The sequence below is a fragment of the Natator depressus genome, chromosome 7 (assembly GCF_965152275.1).
Source record: "Natator depressus isolate rNatDep1 chromosome 7, rNatDep2.hap1, whole genome shotgun sequence".
In the NCBI taxonomy this organism is placed as follows: domain Eukaryota; kingdom Metazoa; phylum Chordata; order Testudines; family Cheloniidae; genus Natator; species Natator depressus.
This window is the reverse complement of record NC_134240.1, coordinates 71,471,015-71,490,403: the sequence shown is the minus strand read 5'-3', so window position 1 is coordinate 71,490,403 and position 19,389 is coordinate 71,471,015. Positions and strand designations below refer to the sequence as shown.

Genomic DNA, 19,389 nt, shown 5'->3' with positions numbered 1-19,389 from the left:
GTCCTCTCCCGTACAGACAGGGGAAGAACTGCCCACAGAGCATCCCTGCCCTCCCCTTGGGCACACTGACGGGGACATTCTGGACCATGCTGATTTGGTGAGCTCCTCCCTCACATCCCTGAGGTGAGCCCCAGCAGCCTACTATAAACACCTGTTTTGGTTTATTGCTCCAATAAACATTGCAGATAAAAAAATGCTTTACAGACTCCAAAAGGCTGTTGCTTAATAAAACAAAATTATTAACCCTTGACGTGCAGCACAACAGCGGCTACTGCCCTACAACTTTACAGCCTGAGGTCAATTCCTATGTGTGGGGAGAGAATTTGCCTGGAAGGATGCAGATAATCACCTTATTTCGGCAGTAAAGCCCAGCTTTGAAGGCTGAGAGAGAGCCCCCTCCCCTTCCTATTCATCTCTTTCCGGGGAAGGGGAAGCGTCAGAAACTGAGTCTGCTCCCGCCATCTCCCAGCCAGACTGAGATAAGAGTGGTGATGAGGGTTGTATATGAGAGCTTAGATATAAAGAGAGCTTATGATGTCAATATTAAACAGGAAAGAAATTAACACATTCATGACCAGGACAAATTAAACAAGTCATGGAGTTTTGTTTTTGCTGTTGTGAGACTCGATTTCCTTCTCCCTGCTCCACTCATTTTCTCCACCCGCCACCCCAAGTTCCCTCCACCAGTAACCTCCCCACCTTTCTTCCTGCTGCCCCTTCCTTTACCACATAACCCGCCAGTCCTGTGGGGGAGAAGGGAGAGAGGACCCAAAGGAGAGGGGATGGGCCACAACAAAATAGAAGCCACCTAATTACACGGGGAAAATAAAAGATGCAGGGACAGGAGTGGGTAAACAATAAAAGGCCTGGGAGGATACCAGGCAAAGAAACCTGGACAGTGTCCACTTCTTGCACTATCTTGTTTTTCCTAGAGATACACCACCTTCCCCTCTTATCACAGAGACCTCACACAACCTCCTTCCCTTCACTGCTTCAGATTCCCTCACCAGGGACATCTCCCACCTACTTGCCTTGCTTTATCCTTCCTTTCTTCATCCACCATCAGAGTACTCCCTTCCCATTGCCTCATTACTGTTCAGCCCAGCTGGGTGTAAGAGACTCATCCACCATACTAATTCTTGTTTCTGTCTGTTTCTCTTCCTGCCCCCCCGCCCAACCTGCTGCCAAAACACCCCTCCCCCAATATTGCACATTTCCACCAGGCTATCTTGAATTTCCCCTTATTTTCTGGTGCTTCTCAGTAGTGGGTTTGGAGCAGGTCTGTGTTGCCTACGGTCTAGACAAAAGAGCAGCAGGCTTGATGGCTGTTTTCTGAAATCACCAGAGAGGGCAGTCTTTGACCTGAGTGTCAAAAAAACAGCTTCAGATAAGGGGAAGCCTTTTGCGGGGGGGCTTTGTGAAGAGGGGAGAATGAGAGAGAGAGAGTGCTCCATGAGTTTGGCTAAGTATCTCAAGTTCAGCATGTTTATCCAAAACATCCCCCAGACTTCTAGTATTGAATGTCTTTGTGGGTATTTGCAATGTTGACACTGGGATGTGCGTTCTTGAATGTAGTTTTACAGCTGATTTTGTGTGGCTTTTGCATGCACTTTTTCAGTATGGAGCTAGGTTTTATGAGTATTCTCTTACCATATGTGTTTTGCAATGTTGAGTCTGAGTGTTGTGCATTTTCATAAATGAATACTGACAAGGTAGTGACTGGATAGTTGGATATTGTTCACTCATGTATTTCTGCAATATCAAGGGCTGGGTTTTGTGCATTTTCTTATGGATTCTTGCAAGCTAGAGGCTACACTTCATGTGCCTGGTTATATTTTGGCAGTTCCAATGCTGATAAACGTATACTTTTAAACCACTTTGGTTCAATGAAGATTTTTCCACAAAGTGAAAATGACCTCTAGAAAATAACTTTGTGATAGAAAAATCATTTTGATTTGTGCCCGTTCTATCCGTTGCTGACTAGTTTATTCACTGTGTTGGCCATGGTTAGGCCTTATGTTTGTAGTTCTTTTTGAGGCCCTGATAATTACGAGATTCAAATTAAACTAAAATTTACCAGACCTCTTTTCCCCAACTTCTTAGGGGAGTTAACCCGAGGGGTGGGAGAAATAGTAAAGCACTAGCCAGAATGTCCACTGAGCCAGCCGGACATCCCTTGTCCTCCTCCTCCTATTCAACCGAAGCAGATGTTACTCCTCTGAATTTACCAGGAGATTCCTGTTTCAAATCCATGCATGCAAAGCTGCTGTTTATTTCCTTCTTTACAGCCTTTAGAGACAGGGAAACAGCAGGTGTTTCCCAGCCATATTTTCCAGCCTGTGGGAGAATAGGGAGCAATTATGCCCCAGGTAGCAGCAGTCCCTCTGTGCCCGGGTACCCACACTTTGCCACATCGCTCTCACAACCATCACTATAGTCACTCCTCCCCCTCCCACCTTATTCTCCTCTCTTCCCTCCCCACTTTATTTTCCCCCTGCTCCTCCTCCTCTTTTGTGACCCCCCCCCCACCATCTGCTCCTCCTTCTGACCCCCTCTCTTTCCCCTCTCCATGCTTCCTTATCCTTTGCTGAGTTGCTTGCTCTGCACAGGCCCAGTCTCTCTAATCAGATGAAGCAGCAGGATTATCTCTCTCCCTCCCTCCCAGGCTCCATTTTGTTTCTTCTTTAGTCGGGGGGGGGGGGGGCGGGAGAAGGAGGGGTAGGAAGAGGCGTCACCTGTAGAAGCAAAGGAAACTGCATCCCTTAATCCCTTCTCCATTTGTTTTGATGGTCTTCACTCCCCACTCCTCTCTCCCCCCGCATACACCTTGTTACCAACAGGAGGAGGAGCAATCTGAGTTTCCAGAGGAAACCTAAACTCTCGTGGCTTTGATTTTTCTCGTTTAATTACTGAGCATCTTTTGAAATCCTCCCCCACCCAGGTAACCTGGACTGGCAAGCTGGATGTAAAACCTCTCTGAGTAGGGGGAAGGTAAGGACCACAGGAGATACATGTTCTCTTATTTTCTTCTAATACAATGAGATCTTTTCATTTTAAAGGCATGTCTTGGAGAATAACAAAGCAAATTGTATGGAAGTGAGAGGAGCTGCAGAGAGACAGACCCAGAGTTCTGTGAGTATTGTGCTGGGTGGGGGCTGATGATAGCTGGACTCTGGGAGGGAGACCTAAAATCCAGTGATTAAAACTGAAATAGTAATTAATCTGCAGAGTTTTATTTTTTCCTAAAAAGAGAGAAGGACCTCTCAACGGTGGCATTTGTTTTGAGTTTTAAACAGATCTCATCCAGCTCTGCAAAAGGCGATTCTCTTTCCATGCCAAATGCCTGAAAGATCTCATTAAAATGTATGTCTGTTTGTCCTTTAATCTCTGTGTGTTCTATGGTATTTTGTAGGGATTTTAAAAGAAAATAAATACATTAGGTGTTTCTCCCCTGAACCCTTTGGATTGTAGGGTTGCTCAGCTGCTGTATCCAACTCTCGTGTGTGTTTTGCTTTTTTGGTACCAAAAATGTTCTGCTAAAAGGAAGAGGAGATAACTCATATAGTAGTTTTACTAACTCTTATTTCTTGGGTGTTTTTGCTGTAATATTCCATCAGAGAACAACCTTCCCAGCACTGTACCACATGGTCATCCCATACATTTTTGAAGCTGTCAGCAAATTAGCGCACAACAGCAAATGCAACCTGAAAAAAATCACTGCTCCACACTTGCATTATACCATTGTTTTAAATGATGTTATCGGCTTTATTTTCTCTGTTGCTGCCCTATGTACAGGATCCATCATGGCTTTAGTGGTATCTTTTGTCTTCAGCTGTTTAGAATGACTGACTAAAAATTTGCTCTGAGCTGTAACCTGGTTTTCAAAAGTCTCAGCCCAAGTACAAATTGATTTAACAAAACTCAAATGGGGGGCAATTATTTTGCTGTGTTGAAGTCCGAGACTGCAATAGGGAATTGTGTTTTGTGTGCATCATCTAGCTCATAAATTCCCATGTTAAAATTAAAAACTTATACTCAGTGCATTTTATGGATTAGGGGAAAGAGATGAAGGAAACAAGCAGGTTATTTTATTTAGCGGATTGTACACATGAAATATTGACTGGGAAGAGAGAGTCATTGTATAAGAACTTATTTTTTTTAAGCATGGGGAGGTACACAAACAAGGCAGAACATATAAATACAAAAAAAAATCTATTTGTCAATAATCTATGTATTAAAGAAAGTAATCATTTGATGCAAAACACCAGTTGCTGTATTGTGCCTACCTGCAAAGGTGATGGTTGAGGTCCTGAGCCTGTGAACACGTAGGCATAAACTTAACTTTAAGCACTTGTTTAATCCCATTGGAAGTTAATCATGCGGGCAAACATTTTCAGGATTAGGGCAATAGTTTGCCTAATGCTCAAAGACCTCTGCAATAAGACAGAACAGGATTTAAGAAGTGTCTTTTTAATTTTTATTTTTTAAGTTCTGGCTTTTGTTGACTTTTTTAAGCCATAGTGTTCTGTGTGTTCTTTTCATTAAGATGTATTTTGTTACTACTCTCAGGGGAATTGTAGGTAAAGTTTAATTTCTTATTTGATAATTGCATACAAACACTTAAACATTAAGAGCAATCACTTGTTCATAATGTCCTTGTGCTTTTTATTTGTGCTTATTAATAGGATTATTCATTCATTAGATAATGGTGCCAGGTTAAAGCATCGGAAATATATTTACTCTTTTTACAGTAAGCTAAGTTTTTGTTTTCAAATAATCAAAATCAATTTGAAAAATAAGAGCTGGGGGGAGAGGAGGGCTATGATAAAATAGCACAAATCAGGTGTAGCTTTAAAATGTCCAGAGGAGCAGAGCCATTTGGTGCATTAATGAGATGATGTTACACCTGTCTGTATGCTGGGTTAGTTCTGTGCAGAACAGCAAAGGGTTTCCTCCTCTTTCCCTTTCTGATAACTCCTTTTTTTTTTTTTTTAAACCTAAACAGGTTGCGTTCTCAGCTGCCGTTCCCTGTGGTTAGAATCTTAAAAACAAAACCTCTTACAGTCACATGTAAAGCATCGCTTTAATCTACTACAGCAGGGAGATTCCAGAGTTAAAGCTAAAACTCTAGTCTAAGGCCACCTTCTTGTGCTTGAACATTACAAAATGTTATATAGTACATGATATGAGAGATCCCTCAATGCACGGAGACATCTTCCAATAATTACAAACAGCAGGGTGAATTGAAGATACTATGTTAAGTCTTAACTCTATTTTGTTTTCCCCTGGTTTTTATTGGTTTAAGGGATACGTTTGAATTAAAAATTGTATTTTTATTTGTGGTTTGTTTTGTTTTGTTTTTTTGTCACAAGATCAGTGTAATTGTAAGAAGTCAGAGGAAAAACTATTTCTTTTTTTCAGTTTGCTTGGTGCATTTGACCACAGTATGTGTATAGTCAATTTTATTTTTTCTTATACAGTCAGTTTCCTCCATTGTGTGAGTGCTTTGCACAGCAGTAAGGGACACTAAAATAGAAAAAGACATGATTGTAAAACTACGAAAATTGGCAGGTGGACTTTGCAAGGTAGAAATGTGGACTTAGATATTATGCTGATGCCCACTCTAGAAAACCATACGATAATAAATAGTGCCTGACACTGGCTTCAACTTCATATTTTTAAAATTGATTTGAGTTCATGTGGACAGTCTCCCTTGAAGTTAGATCTTGAGTATATATGGAGGCTGGGGTTTAATATTTTTGCATATAATAGAGTGAAACATGCCACTAATCTTATGTAGCTGTCCTAATGTAGATTCACAGTGAAGCTATTATGTATACTGTAAAGGTGTATGTATAAATCTTGCATCCATTACAGCGAATCTGTGCCAGTTATGTGAAAGGGGCTTTTGTTTTTTCCTGGTAGCTCAGCTGTTTTACTTAATTTTTAAATTCTGGAAGGTTTGAATCCCAATGAACTCTAAATATTAATTTTGTTTTTTACAAGAGTCATTTCAGTGACAAGCTATATTTTTAACAAGAAAATTGTCTAAAACCAACAACCATTTATTTTACACTTCTGTGACCTCAACTGTTTTTGGGAACAGGGGGAGGGATATGTTGAAGGGGCAGTGGAGTGAAAAGATGTTAAACCACTCTCCAGCTGAGAGCGTTGATACCATAATTCTTATGGATGAGTTAAAACTACTAAATTAATCTAATATAGAAACGCTTTATGGGTGCAGCTATAAGCAAAGAATTACCTCGGAAGAATGTTTTCAATTTGTTTTTAAATTGCTAGATCTTACAAAAATTCCATTCAGAAAGAGCTCCTTCAGCAACAGAAACATCTATTAATTAAACTGAAGCCATGTTGTGAACCTGTTTTAAGTAATCCCTTACTCAATTAGGAAATGGGACTAGGGATAAGCTAAGTGTAGATGAGGTTGACACCAGCAGACATCTCAGCCTGAGCAATGCTATGAGCCTACTCATTAACTATTAGTGCTTTGGTTCTGCATTGAAAAGGGACTGTAAAAATAGCACCTTCTTACTCAACCAGTATGTTTCTTTGTGTGTATTTAAAGCCACATCTGCTCAGACAGATGGCGTTACTCCTGTTTGTGCTGTAGCGCTAACAGACAGAGGAATGAGCTGGATTCTTTCTCCTTGTGCAAAATGTTTACCAATTAAACTCCAGTGAGTCTACACCTGTGTAATCAACTGAATGGAATGGGGTTGAATGGATGTAAATAAGGCCTTAATTTGGCCTGCAGAATCTTTTACTATCAGTAACGCATGGTAGTGAAAGAACCTAGTTTGCCCATGTCGAATTAGTAGGGATCAGATGTTTTTACTTATCAGCTAAGCAAATTTTGATCTGGAAAACAGATGGTAAATGTGCAACCCCACCATGATATTTTTTGTTATGTTTAAAATGGCACCCTATTCTAAAAGATTTCTTTGCTCATCACTTTCTGCAAAACATGTGTCTAACTAGGGAAAGGTGAATGTAGTCACCCAAGTAGTGGGTGACTTACATCTTGCAGCATAGACACTTACATAGTTAGGTCAACGTAAGTCTCTGAGGCTGCTGGGATTTATTTCTTGGACTTTAGTTGTGCCTCTCTGTGTTGGATCTTGTAGTTATGCTGTAGGCTCACTTTGGTGTTTAGGTATGAATATCCTGCATCATCCCATTCTAGCCACAAGTCATCATCTTTGGCAACACAGATGATACTTTCTCACTCCCAATATCTCTGAGTGAGATTATCACCTGTTTATTTGCTAATATGATAACTGTTGCACCCAATATATAATTAATCAAAATTTCTAGATGGAAAGTCTTTCTGTCCTGTTCCCCCTCCTCCCCATTCCACTTCATGTGACCCACAACATTTCAGAGGAACAAACCCTTTGAATGATACTTCACATTAATTGAGTAGACTAAACTATATTTACATAACTATTCTTGTTACTCCTTTTCAAACCAGTGTAACATTGCACAGATGCATGCTCACTTCTCCCCTCTGGGCAGAGATTGCTCAGTCTCTGCCAGTGCAAAGAGGTACTGCTATTGCCATGCTATCGGTACTCGTGAAGAGTTTAGCATACTAGAATAAAAGCTAGTAAGTGAGTGAATCTCTATAGGTAAGTCTCCAGATTCTGATGATTTTTCACAGCTCTGTTCTTATGGACATAAATTCAGCATGACTCAAATTATGATAAAATATTACATCATAGTTCACCCCTTGTACCAGTGTGTGTGTTCGTGGTAAACCCTTGCATACTTGAGCAGGAGTGCTACATGTCACCACGTGAGGATATAGCTATGAAATAGGGTGCAAGCAGCATAAAACTGATGTATAGGCAAGTATAATTATGACCTACAGCAAACAGATCCTGCCTCTGGTTTATTTGCTGGAACAAGATTATTCCAGCACAGATGTTGTTTTTTTAAAGTCAGTCCCAGCAGTAAGTAAAATGCTTATTCTGTGGCATCTGATGGGAAAGGCATTTGAAGACAACTGGTTTTTATACTGGCACTTTCTTATTGGAGAAATTGTCATCTATGATGAAATAATGTTACTGTTCAGCTAATCCTTGCTTTACCCATTTGAAATCCTTTGGATTAACCACTCTGACCTAACACTGGGAGTCTGAGGAAGTGGATAGGTCTGCACTGATGCTGGTAAGGAGTGAATAGAATGTAACCATTTCTGATAAGGTAGTTTTCTGTGAATGTGGCAGAAAGTTCGTTATACTGAAGAAACTAACTAATTATTTCAAGCAAGATCCTTCTTTTAAAAAGGTAAAAAGACTTTTCTCCTAACATCCTTCATCCAAGGATTTCAAAGTGCTTTGCAAACATAAAGTAAGCCTTGCAAAACCCTTGTGATGTATTTTTCTTATCCCCATGTTACAGATAGGTAAGCTGAGTCTCACAGAGAGGGGGTGACTTGTTCAAGGTTGCACAGTGAGTCAGTGATCCAGACATGGAGATAGAAACCAGTAGTCCTGGTTCCCATTTCCTTTCTGCAATCACTGCACATTCCTCACCCCTTTTCATAATTTTAAAATCTATTTTCTTTTTGCTCCATGTTGCTGCTTAGAGTAACTTTAAGTAACTTTTGGAACCTCAAAGTCTAAATGGGTACAGACTGTGGTATAGGAGGTAGAGAAGGAAAATATGAGAGCCAGGGAGAGAGAGAGAACCTATTGGGGTATCTAGTCCATCTGCCACCTGTAATACTGATGACACTGGGTTTGTGAAAGAGACAGAACTGTCTTCATCCATAAGAAGATAAAGAGAGCTTCCCCACTGATCTGTTTGGTGGGGCATCTTTCAAGCATGTGAGCATTGGCTTCCCTGGGTGTGTGGAGAAATTCTGGGGTCACCACCCATCTCTTTCCTTTATATTTCCAGTGTCATTGCTGCCACCACCCATTGCAATTTATAAAAACAACTGCCATCCTTCTGCCAAGCATGATATCATGTGAGCATGTCCAAGGACTACTGTCACTGGACTGTGTGGCAAAGAGCTCTAAATGTATAGAACGCCAGGCACACTCTTGTCCCTTAGTCTGACACCTTATCGTTGTCCTGTTCAAGCTCAACTAGCCCAAGAAATGCTAGTCCTGAAGTTAATGTTGAACTTGGGACTTCGATAGATCATGACATTAGGCCAGATCAAATTCATTTCTTTCCATTTTAACTGTTGCTGTTAAACTTCCAAACTAGCAGCGAAACAAAAAAACAAAACAAAACAAACAGGAAAAAAAAAAAACCCTGCAAGAATATCCGAGTATTTTAAAGCAAGTATAATATTAATTTACAAGGGCATGTAAATATTTCAGTCATCTAACCTCTTGGAGTGGAGTGGGGTAGGTATGCAAGGCATGGGTGGTTGTATGCAGCCTTCTGTAAACAAATTACTTTAGTTTGGCTTCCTGCTTTCTTCATTACACGATCAGCAGCAAATCATGGCTTTTATTGTTGTTTTTATTTCTATTGATTTCCTGTGTGCGTGGAGCAGCCCTGCAGACAATCTCAAAACATAGGTCCCTGACTCAGAGTTTTCAGGTCCCCAATCCTGCAGGGACTGAGATGGGTGGACCGTTGTGTCTGCACAGAGTTCAGTTGTAGTCAGTAGGTGCAGGGGTTGATCTATGTGGTTCTCTTTTTGGGACTGGGGACTGTGGCCCTGACCTTGCAATGGGGTTTACCGAGGTGGAGCTCATCAGAGGCTCCAAGCCCAGAGTTCAAACTTACATCAATGCCAGCCTGGAAAGACTAGGGTGGGGTTTGTGGAGGACAAGGGTTACAAACTTTGTTGATGCCTTTCACTTTTAATTTGCATTTGTCTGTACATTTTTGCTGTGCTATATTTTTGATGGTTGACTTTGATTTTAAGTTGGATTTTAAGTAGCACCCAGTGTTAAGGAGTTGTAATTTATTTTTTGAATCATTCTGCATTGTGGTTGGGAAGCCAGGTATTGGTCAATGTCATGTTTGTGCATTAAAGAGTTGAAGTCCTTAAGAAACAGCAAAATGCTATACCCACAAAGACTATTGTGTGCTGACATTTAACTGAATATAAGTTGCAAGATATTCTTACTTAAATAAATGTGGCAATTAGATTAAGTCTCTGCTCTGTGTAACTTTAGTCTGTTGTTACAGTCTAGAGACCGTATGTTAATATGTAAATTCGGCAGACAGCAGAGCGTTCACTGTGAGTATAGTACTAGGTCATCTCACTTCTCACAATATTTGATGTTTTTCTTAAAGCCTCATCTACTGAAATCAGCTTATTACATGAGCATCTAGCTTTCATTTTAAAAAAGTTTTTAGCCTTCATTGTTGTGGAGAAAAGCTTGAAAACATGAACCCTAAATGCTCTAACGACGGGAGGCAAATTAAAAGCATGTAACTTTTACTGGATTTCAGAATAATCAGATTTAAAATATATCATGGTTTTTTTGAGACCTGACTCATGATTTTTGAATACGTAGGGTTGGCAGTGCTCCAGGATGTGGTGTGTGTGGGAATGTATGCGTGCGGGTGGAGGGGACATAAAGGGCAGAATGTATTGGTCATATCCATGTGTAGTAAACCCCCAGGTGAGTACTGCAGGCCATCCCTGGATTCATGAGCAGAGGTCAGGCAAGGTGGTCAAATGTCCGTACACTAATTTATCACATGAATACCATCTCCATTTGTGTGATTTTGCTTTGAGCACATAAACTATGGACATATGGAACTTGTCTTTGTGATTTGATTGCATTTTTTATTAACTCAGTAAATATAGAAACCCATTCATTTTTTCCACAAAATAGCTATTTTCATGTTACGTCATTGCAAGGTAATATTATAAGCAGGGTTTCCCTGATATGTCATTGTTTTGGGGAGTCAGTGAGAGGAGAGAGCCCCTTGCTGGAGCTTTGAGTATTCCCAGACACTTCCTCACTTGATACAGAGTGACTCAGGCACTCCTGCTTCTTCCTTTGACTCCCTGTCAGTAGGTAAGCGAGATGTCTGTCTGATATTCCACACCTTACCCAGGCTGAGGAACAGGAGGGTAGTGTTGGAAATCAAAGGAAGCTTGCTTGGAGTTAACCATTGTATAGCTGATAAGAAGTAACAGATGCAGCTGATCAGCTTACTTATATGTATATGGAGTGTATACGAACTAGGCTTTTGTGTTGCACTCATCGAGTGTCTGTATAATATTCTTGCTATGTGCAAAGAACTCTAATGTGGGGCACACTTGTTTTTTCTTGCACTCCCATTATGATCTCCTTATTTTAATTGCTTAATCCGCCCAGCTCTAAAATAAGGAAATGTCAGATATTTGAAAAAGGAAAGCTCTTTAGACATTTGAAAAAGGAAAGCTCTTTAGACATTTAAGTATAGTAGTTTTCCCTCATGGGTGACTACAACAGAACTCTGTAATGAAGATGCACTCTGCACTTCTAGTATTGATGTACGGTATTCCCTCCCCCATCCCACCATGCAGTCTGTAACTGATCACAACTGCTGCCGCTTGGATTGCAATGAAAGTTCTTGAACGTTTGCCATATGCTATCATTAATAACAACTGTAGCCTCTCTCAGGCCATTCTTCCTGAGCAGTATGTCAGGGAATTCGCAGGTTACATTCAGGGTGTCTGTAATAGGCTTAAATAGAGTTAAGAACCTAGATATAGCAGCCTTCTACTGGAATAAATCTTATAAGTAAATTAAAATCATGCTGCCCTCTTGGTATAAAACATACATACATCTGTCCTGGTGTTAAAGAAGAATTCGGTGCCCTGAAGTTGTAGTGCTGTGCATGTTCTACTGACAGACTTTATGAAGCCTTTCATGATGTAGTTTAATAAATGCTGACACAAACTAGAATCAGGATTTTAAAAACGAAGTCGTAATTTTTAGGTGCCCAACTTGAGATGCCTTAACAGGGCCTGATTTTCTGAAATTCCTGAGCACCCAACCTCTAAAAATCAGGCCTCTTTCAGTTGTCTCCTGTTGGAGACCCAAAATTATTAATCATTTTGAGACTCTTGGCCTAGGTCTATTATGGAACTCTTTCTTTTAATTTCACAGGTATATAGTCTCCATTTGTGGCAAGGGTGGTTCTACTTTGAACAGATTTACTCTGTAATCAGAGGCTGATTTTGAAGGCATGGAGCAAAATTTTACAAGAATCCATTGCTGTGAGATCTTCTTAAAATACCACCTTCCTGCCTGACTTTAAGAATAGCTGGAGGAGAGGAACGTGCATTACAAGCATAATACCCACAACCAATGCTGTCTGGGTTTGTTATAATAGGGCTGTCGGCTCTGCCATCATTATTCTTTCTCTAATTATGTGCATTATAGCCAGTTTGTGTGTTGAATATTACATTTATGTAGAATAAATAATCCATAAAAAGTTATTGATATAGAATATGGACAGTAATCACTAGGGATACTGGAAATGTGCAGGAATTTTTACGAGATGGTGGTGAATCTGTAATGCACTCTCTCCTTGCCTCTTGCCAGGTTCTGCAGAGAATTCATAATGTACCTATTTAATCTGTTTTTGAGAACTTAATGTTAGCACCACACGTTTCCAATTTACAGAGCAACAATGAGTTTAAAAATGAGCACAGCTAACAATCAGTCACTTTAGCGTGACATAACTAGCTAAATAAAGCTGCTGCAGATTTCTAGATGACAATATTGTTTCACTTGTTTCACAAGGCCTCCTTCACCTACTGGAGGAAATGCAAACATCCATACATCTCTCGTCAGCATACCCTTTCCATATATACTAGTATCAAAACTTTATATTGCACCGTATTTTTTGTATAAGTCACAATGTACAAAAAAAAATTTTTTTCTGTTTCTCTCCTATTTATCATATCTCTCCATCCATAAAGAGAGGCTCTCTTAGTATCAGCTATCCAGCTGTATGGTATCTTGGGATAACTAAGGGAGGGAATTTCCAAAGTGCACAGTGTTGACCTAACTCTTGTCTCTGGAAGTTGTGGTAAAAATCTCTGCTTCAGTGGCTGCAGCGTTAGGCCAACACTGAGCTCTTTTAAAACTCCTGTCCCAAAATGCAATAAAGGCAGCTTAGAAATGATCTAAAATAGCTTTTCTATGTATGTTGTGTTCTAAAAAGTCCAGTATCTTATGTGTGTTTTTTCCCAAGCCCCCAAACAAATCTCATTCTATTAGCGAAGAAAGATTCTTGGCTTTCTGTTGGTGGAAAGAACGAGGAGTACTTGTGGCACCTTAGAGACTAACAAATTTATTTGAGCATAAGCTTTCATGGGCTAAAGCCCACTTCATCAGGTGGAAAGTTCCTGTTTCTAACCCTGATAGTTTGTTCTCAGAGTGGGTCAATATTTGAAAGACAAATAAGTGACCCTGTACTAATGATAATAGAGGGCTGTATGTTATCTGTTTGAGTGAGCACTTCTGTTTCAAATGAGTTCTGTTAACATGTTAACCCCAACCCCCACATGGCATCTGTACCTCGGTACAGAGTCAAAACTGGGTTTTTTGCATCTCGTGCACTATCAGCATAACAAAGGTGCTGTGGTCAAATTAAACGTTTAGTAACACTGGTGCAGCTTTACTGACTTCATTAAGGTTTCACAGGTGTAATTGATTATAACTTAGAAAACAAGAGTGTTGACCTTTTAAATGGAAAAGAATGTTTAGTTCTCTTAGCTATGTCGGTTCTGCAATGCCAACGAGAGTAAAGAGAGCAGTCAGAGCTCAGTACATGAGCTGTGTGTATTGGCAGTCAGATTTTTTGAGTAAGATGGTGCTGTTTGGATATAGTCATTCTTCAGAATTGCACTTTAAACCCTTACTCTAGAACTGAATTTGACTTGTTTAGTATCAATTTAATTTGGAGGAATAAATCCATATTTTGGTAGGGGAGGGGGCAATGAAAAGTTTTAGGGACAGATTTTATAAAAAAATTGTTAGAAGCTTGTTAGAAAATTGTTAGAATGCTATAGAATTGTTAGAATGCTATAGACTTCATGATTAGATCTGGAAAATTTTCTGACAGAGATGGACTAGGGGACAAAGTACAGGTGAAGCAACCAAATGTGCATGATGAATGCAATTTATCCCAAGGTTATCACTAGCATAGATGAAGTGTATGTGTAGAGAGAGAGAGCAAGATATATATTCAGTCTTAATACCGTTTAGAAACTTAGTACAAAATATTTGGATCCCCATAATCAAATGTTTCAGTGTGAAATGCAGAGAACATGGATTAAAAGTGGTACAGTTTCTGGAGAGCTCTTTCAAGATTACTACCATCTGGTGAGAAGTGTGTGTCTCACCCATTTTTGTGGCAGGAAATGGTACACATAGTGCATTTTCACAGAGGATAGTAGAATTCTGTTTCATGGAAGGTTCTGCAGAATTCAATGAGTCAGGTAATCATTCAAATTCCTTTTCACAGGTATAAGAGATTATTTATTTAATTTGTGTAATGTGAGGTTTCATGCCAATTGTGGCTGTTGCACAGATTTGGTACAGGAATGATGGGATTGCGAAGCCAAGTAACTGAAAATAATCATTGTTCTTTGGGCTGGAGAGTATTTTTCAAGGTTACATTCTAAAATCAAATCAAATCCAGATCTGAAATCAGCTACTGTAAGAAATCTGGGTGTATATGCTGTATAGAGCATTAGACATTGTGTTATTTACATATTCAATTAGTTAGAAGGATGCTGCTGGGTTGACTTAAAGCTCAAAATATAGAGTGTATTTTTTAAAAGAATAATTTCCATTGCTTAAAGTATATTCCAGTAAAATTGGTTTTATTTTGTCTGGACCTAAATATTTTCCTGCAGCATTTAGCCATTCAAATAGTACTACACAGTGTTACTTCATGAGAACCAGAAAATGAAAATAAGTCTCTTTAATTATACAAACTGAGTAAGATGAAAAAATAAACAGAATCAGTGGTTTAAGATTTTTTTAAAAAAATTTCACTTTTATCATCTAACGTGCAATTAGTGGCACACACAAATCTATTATTAGTTCAGATTTTAACAAGATAGTGTCCCTTTCTTAAAAGTGCCATGGCAATAAGTGGATGAAACATAGGGTAAATCACATTTTGGGTGGGCTTTCTAAATCATGAACTTAGCAAATAAATTTTCCTTTAGGTCCCAATCTTGCAAACAGTAATTCACATGTTTAACATCACCGGTGTGTGTACAATCAATGATGTCAACAACTGCATGACAATGAAGCACCAGTGCAAGTCTTTATACAATTGCAGCTTAATTTCTGTTTTAGTTCCTCTACAATGTGCACAATAATATTTCCCTATCTCACAGGGCTGTTGTGAGGTGTCCAGATATCATATGTGACAGGGTCGGGCCAGATGTCTACAGGAGAGTGATAGAAGGCAGATATATTAGCCCCAGGTTAAGCAGGTTGCTTTTCCCTGGATAAGGTAACAGGGGCAGTTCCAGAACAATCAGAAACTAGCTGGAACCAATTAAGTCAGACAGCTAATTAGTACACCTGGAACCAATTAAGAAGCTGCTAGAATCAATTAAGGCAGGCTAACCAAGGCACCTGGTTTAAAAAGGACCTCACTTCAGTCAGTAAGGGGCACACAAGGAGCTGAGAGTGAGAGGGTGTGCTGCTGGAGGACTGAGGAATCCAAACACTATCTGGCATCAGGAGGAAGGTCTTGTGGTGAGGATACAGAAAGTGTTGGGAGGAGGCCATGGGGAAATAGCTCAGGGAGTTGTAGCTGTCGCACAGGTGTTACATGAAACACTATAAACAGCTGTGATCCACAGGGCCCTGGGCTGGAACCCGGACTAGAGGGCGGGCCCGGGTTCCCCCGATTCCGTCAACTCCCTATTGGATACAGGAGGAGTTGACCTGGACTGTGGGTCCCACCAGAGGGGAAGGTCCCTGGCCTGTCCCACAACCCACTAGGTGAACCAGCAGGGACTGTTGGGATTGTTCTCCTTCCTTTTCCCCATGCTGGCCAGTGATGAGATTAGCTGAGTGAACAGCACGTTTGAGCCACTAGCAAAAGTGGCCAAACTGAGGGCTGCCGGGAATCTCTGAGGAAAGCAAATCCGCTAATAAGCACAGGATCCACCAAGGCAGAGGAGGAACTTTGTCACACGTAGTGACAAGCATCCCAGAAGAATCTATTTAATGTCTTTAACAATGCAATATATGAATTGAGACACAGCAATTTTTCAAGGGAGAAGAGTGCTAACTACTCAAAGAGCTATTAAGCTCTGATACTAAAACTTTTGTGCTATTTATAAACAGACGAGAGTTTAGAAACTGGTTTGTTCTCCATTACCACAGTTATGAGGGTGCTAATAGGCACTTGGCTGCTAGGATGAAGAGGCTATAAAAGCAACTAGATCAACAAATATTGTATGTCATATATTTTTTCTTTATTGACTTCATTTGAAGTTGGGCATGTGCAGGGAGTGCAGAGTTGGGACCCACTGATGCAGTGTCGTCTTCCCAGATAAGCAGACAAACAGCACCTGCTGCTCCTCATAGCTTTCCAAAGCCATAGCAAACTGAAAACTGCTCTTACTAATTTTCACTCCTGCTACTAGAACACCCTGTGGGAGGCAGGAAAACTGACAAGAATCAGGTCAGTTTCATGCTGCTAATGCTTGTGAAAACTCTGAAGAGCTGCTGAAGCAAGCACTGGGTAAGACAATGGGGAAAAAGTAGCACCATGGGAAGAATCTCTTCCTCTTCCCCACCAGCTTGGGGGCACTTGTTGGTTTCTCACCTGGGTGTTGCCCCTGGACAGTGACCCTATAAGTGAGGGACAAGGAAAAGATACACTATCATCTGTTATGGAAAAGATAATGTGTAGTGAAGCCAGGAAAGGAGTGGAGCTATAACAAAAGCAATTGAGGGGTGGTAGGGCTGGTTTAATAGTATTGAGTAAATTGATGCGGACACAACGGCAGAATGAAGACCGATAGATACATGCATGGAATTAAGTGGTAACCCACAACTTTTATTAAACTTTTAGCACAAGGAAGGAGTACTACCCGCTCACTACCCATACTTGCCTATGCTAGGCATTTAATTGGTTCCAATGTAGGTGTTACAGGGCTCCTTACCATATAACCCATAACTGGTGCTAGGGTTACAGGGCTCCTTAATATATAACCCACAATGTGGAGTAAGCTCTCCTCAGCCTACCCCCCAGGACTCAGCTCTCTCTGAATCCTACCTAGCACCCTTCCCTCCACGAGGGGGACAGAGGGTGTAGCAGGATAGGGGACCTCGGCCCACGAGGGCCACCAGGTATTACCCAAGGCCCATCACCAAATTCCAGAGCCACCCAGAAGGGGGGCAAATGGGGCAATTTGCCCCGGGCCCCGCAGGGACCCCCACGAGAATTTTCAGGGATCCCCCCGAGAGTTTTCGGCAGCACACCCGGAGTGAAGGACCCACCAGTGAAGTCCCGCCGACACTTCTTCCGCTCCAGGTCTTCAGCAAAGTTCTCCGAAGACCCGGAGCGGAAGGATCCCTGCTGCTGAAGTCCCCACACCCCCTGAATCCTCTGGGCAGCCCTGCCAAAATCCCAGGTCTTTTATCTCTGAGAACTGTTCATTTTATTCTCTCAACCACACTGGAAACCGGCTACAAGTTGTGACGAGTAAGTAACACCACCCCAGTTAGGTAACGTGTTCCTACTTAACCCCCTGTTGCTTGCAGATGCTGTGTAGAAGGCAAAAAAACTCCCTGGTCCTCCGCCAGTTTGGCCCGAGAAAAAATTCCTTCCTGACCCCCTGAACAGATGATTGGCTAGACCCACAGCATCTGTCAGGCCAAGTTCTCATTCCTAGTTTGGGTGGGTAGGGTGGGCTGCTGGAATGGAGCTGAAAGAGGCTCCACATGGCCCCTGTGCTGGGCTAAAACTTGGGAGCTGGGGAATGCTGGCCAGTCAGCACCCCTCTCACCCTGCTGGCCAATGGGTGCCAGAGATCCCATGTGAGGCTATTGTTCCTTGGCAAGTGCCTCTCTCCATCACTACTGGGAATGTCCCCCTTTCACCTCTGGCCCCATCAGTTTCCCCTACCTGTTGATGCGGGTGGGTGGCATTTTTTAATGGATCTCACTGGTATTCATCCAGCGTTGTAACTGCTCAGATAATTCTTGGTGAATATACTATATGACACATATGTGTAAAAACTCATTGACAAACATATTTTACTGTTATTTGGTCAGCCGGAGTGATAAATTATGTTTTAAAAAAATTAAACTGAAAATTGATCGGCAAGGTTCTAGTTAAGCAATAGCAAATGAAACACAAATATTTAATTTACTTAAATTACAGATGCATATGGCTTGGTGTGCATGGGGATACAGGCATTTTGTACTTTGCTGAGTAAGATTATCCTGGAGCTAGTAGGTGTCAGGTACCTGATTCAAACCATGGAAGAAAGACAAAGTTTTGTCTTCATCAAAATTATCACTTGCAAAATGAATAGTACTAAAAAGTCTATGTAGAAAAATTATTGCTGGTATTGTGCATATGTAATGCCACTTGCTTTGAAAACTTGATCCAGATGCCAACATGGTTTTATGGATTGTTTTGCATTTTATCCATTTACATTCTGTTTTCAAAATTGTAATTGAAAACATATGCATGAAATATAAAACAAAATTGAGGAATTCATGTAGGCATAGTAATTTGTCAGTAAATCTCACTAGTAAAATGCACAAAATGTAATATCCTTATAGTAAATTTACTAATGCATTAAATAGGTCACAACTTTAATCATAAGTCATAGAAAACCACACAAATTTGTTGCTTTCAAGTAAAGTAGTTCAGTGGAATTAGTGAAAGCATCCTAGATCCCCTCATGCAGCCATCTGAAGCTAAGCCAAAAATAGTGGATGTTAATTCCATTTCTATCCTAATCCTTTCTGTGCTTGTCTAACAATTTTGTATATACTCCTAACATATCTACCTCAAATGGCATGCTTTCTTGTTCATGTATCCAAGTGCAGACATCTTCAGATTCTTGAACTAAAACTTTTCACATAAAGTCAATGTAAACAATAGATATCTTTAAATAGAATGAACCTCATGGGTGTGTTTTGTTGAATTTAAAATAAAACCAAGCAATTGCCTCACCCCACACACTGAAAGAAAGGGACTTCAGATCTTCAGGTTCCCCAGCTTTAACTCTACCTTTATCCTTTCCCATGCTCTACATGTGTATCCGAGTTTCTGATTCGCTTCTGCACAAAATGTAAAAGTGCCCCACTGACTGTGTAAATTACATTAGCAGTGATCCACATTTTTATACATACCATTCTCATGACACCAGTATGGCTTTTGTGAAGATACACA

The 19,389-nt window shown here is 40.6% G+C and overlaps 1 protein-coding gene across 5 annotated transcripts in view; it reads left to right on the top strand.

The window, feature by feature from the left end:
• Nucleotides 1-2,755: 2,755 nt before the first annotated feature.
• Nucleotides 2,756-19,389, top strand: part of LOC141990910 (GRIN2-like protein) — a 39,631-nt gene continuing 22,997 nt past the window's right edge. For 2 of the 5 annotated variants that reach the window (XM_074958747.1, XM_074958743.1), the window contains exon 1: nt 2,756-2,991. The gene's annotated coding sequence lies outside the window, so the exon portion shown is untranslated. The other 3 variants (XM_074958744.1, XM_074958746.1, XM_074958745.1) reach the window with 3 other exon arrangements.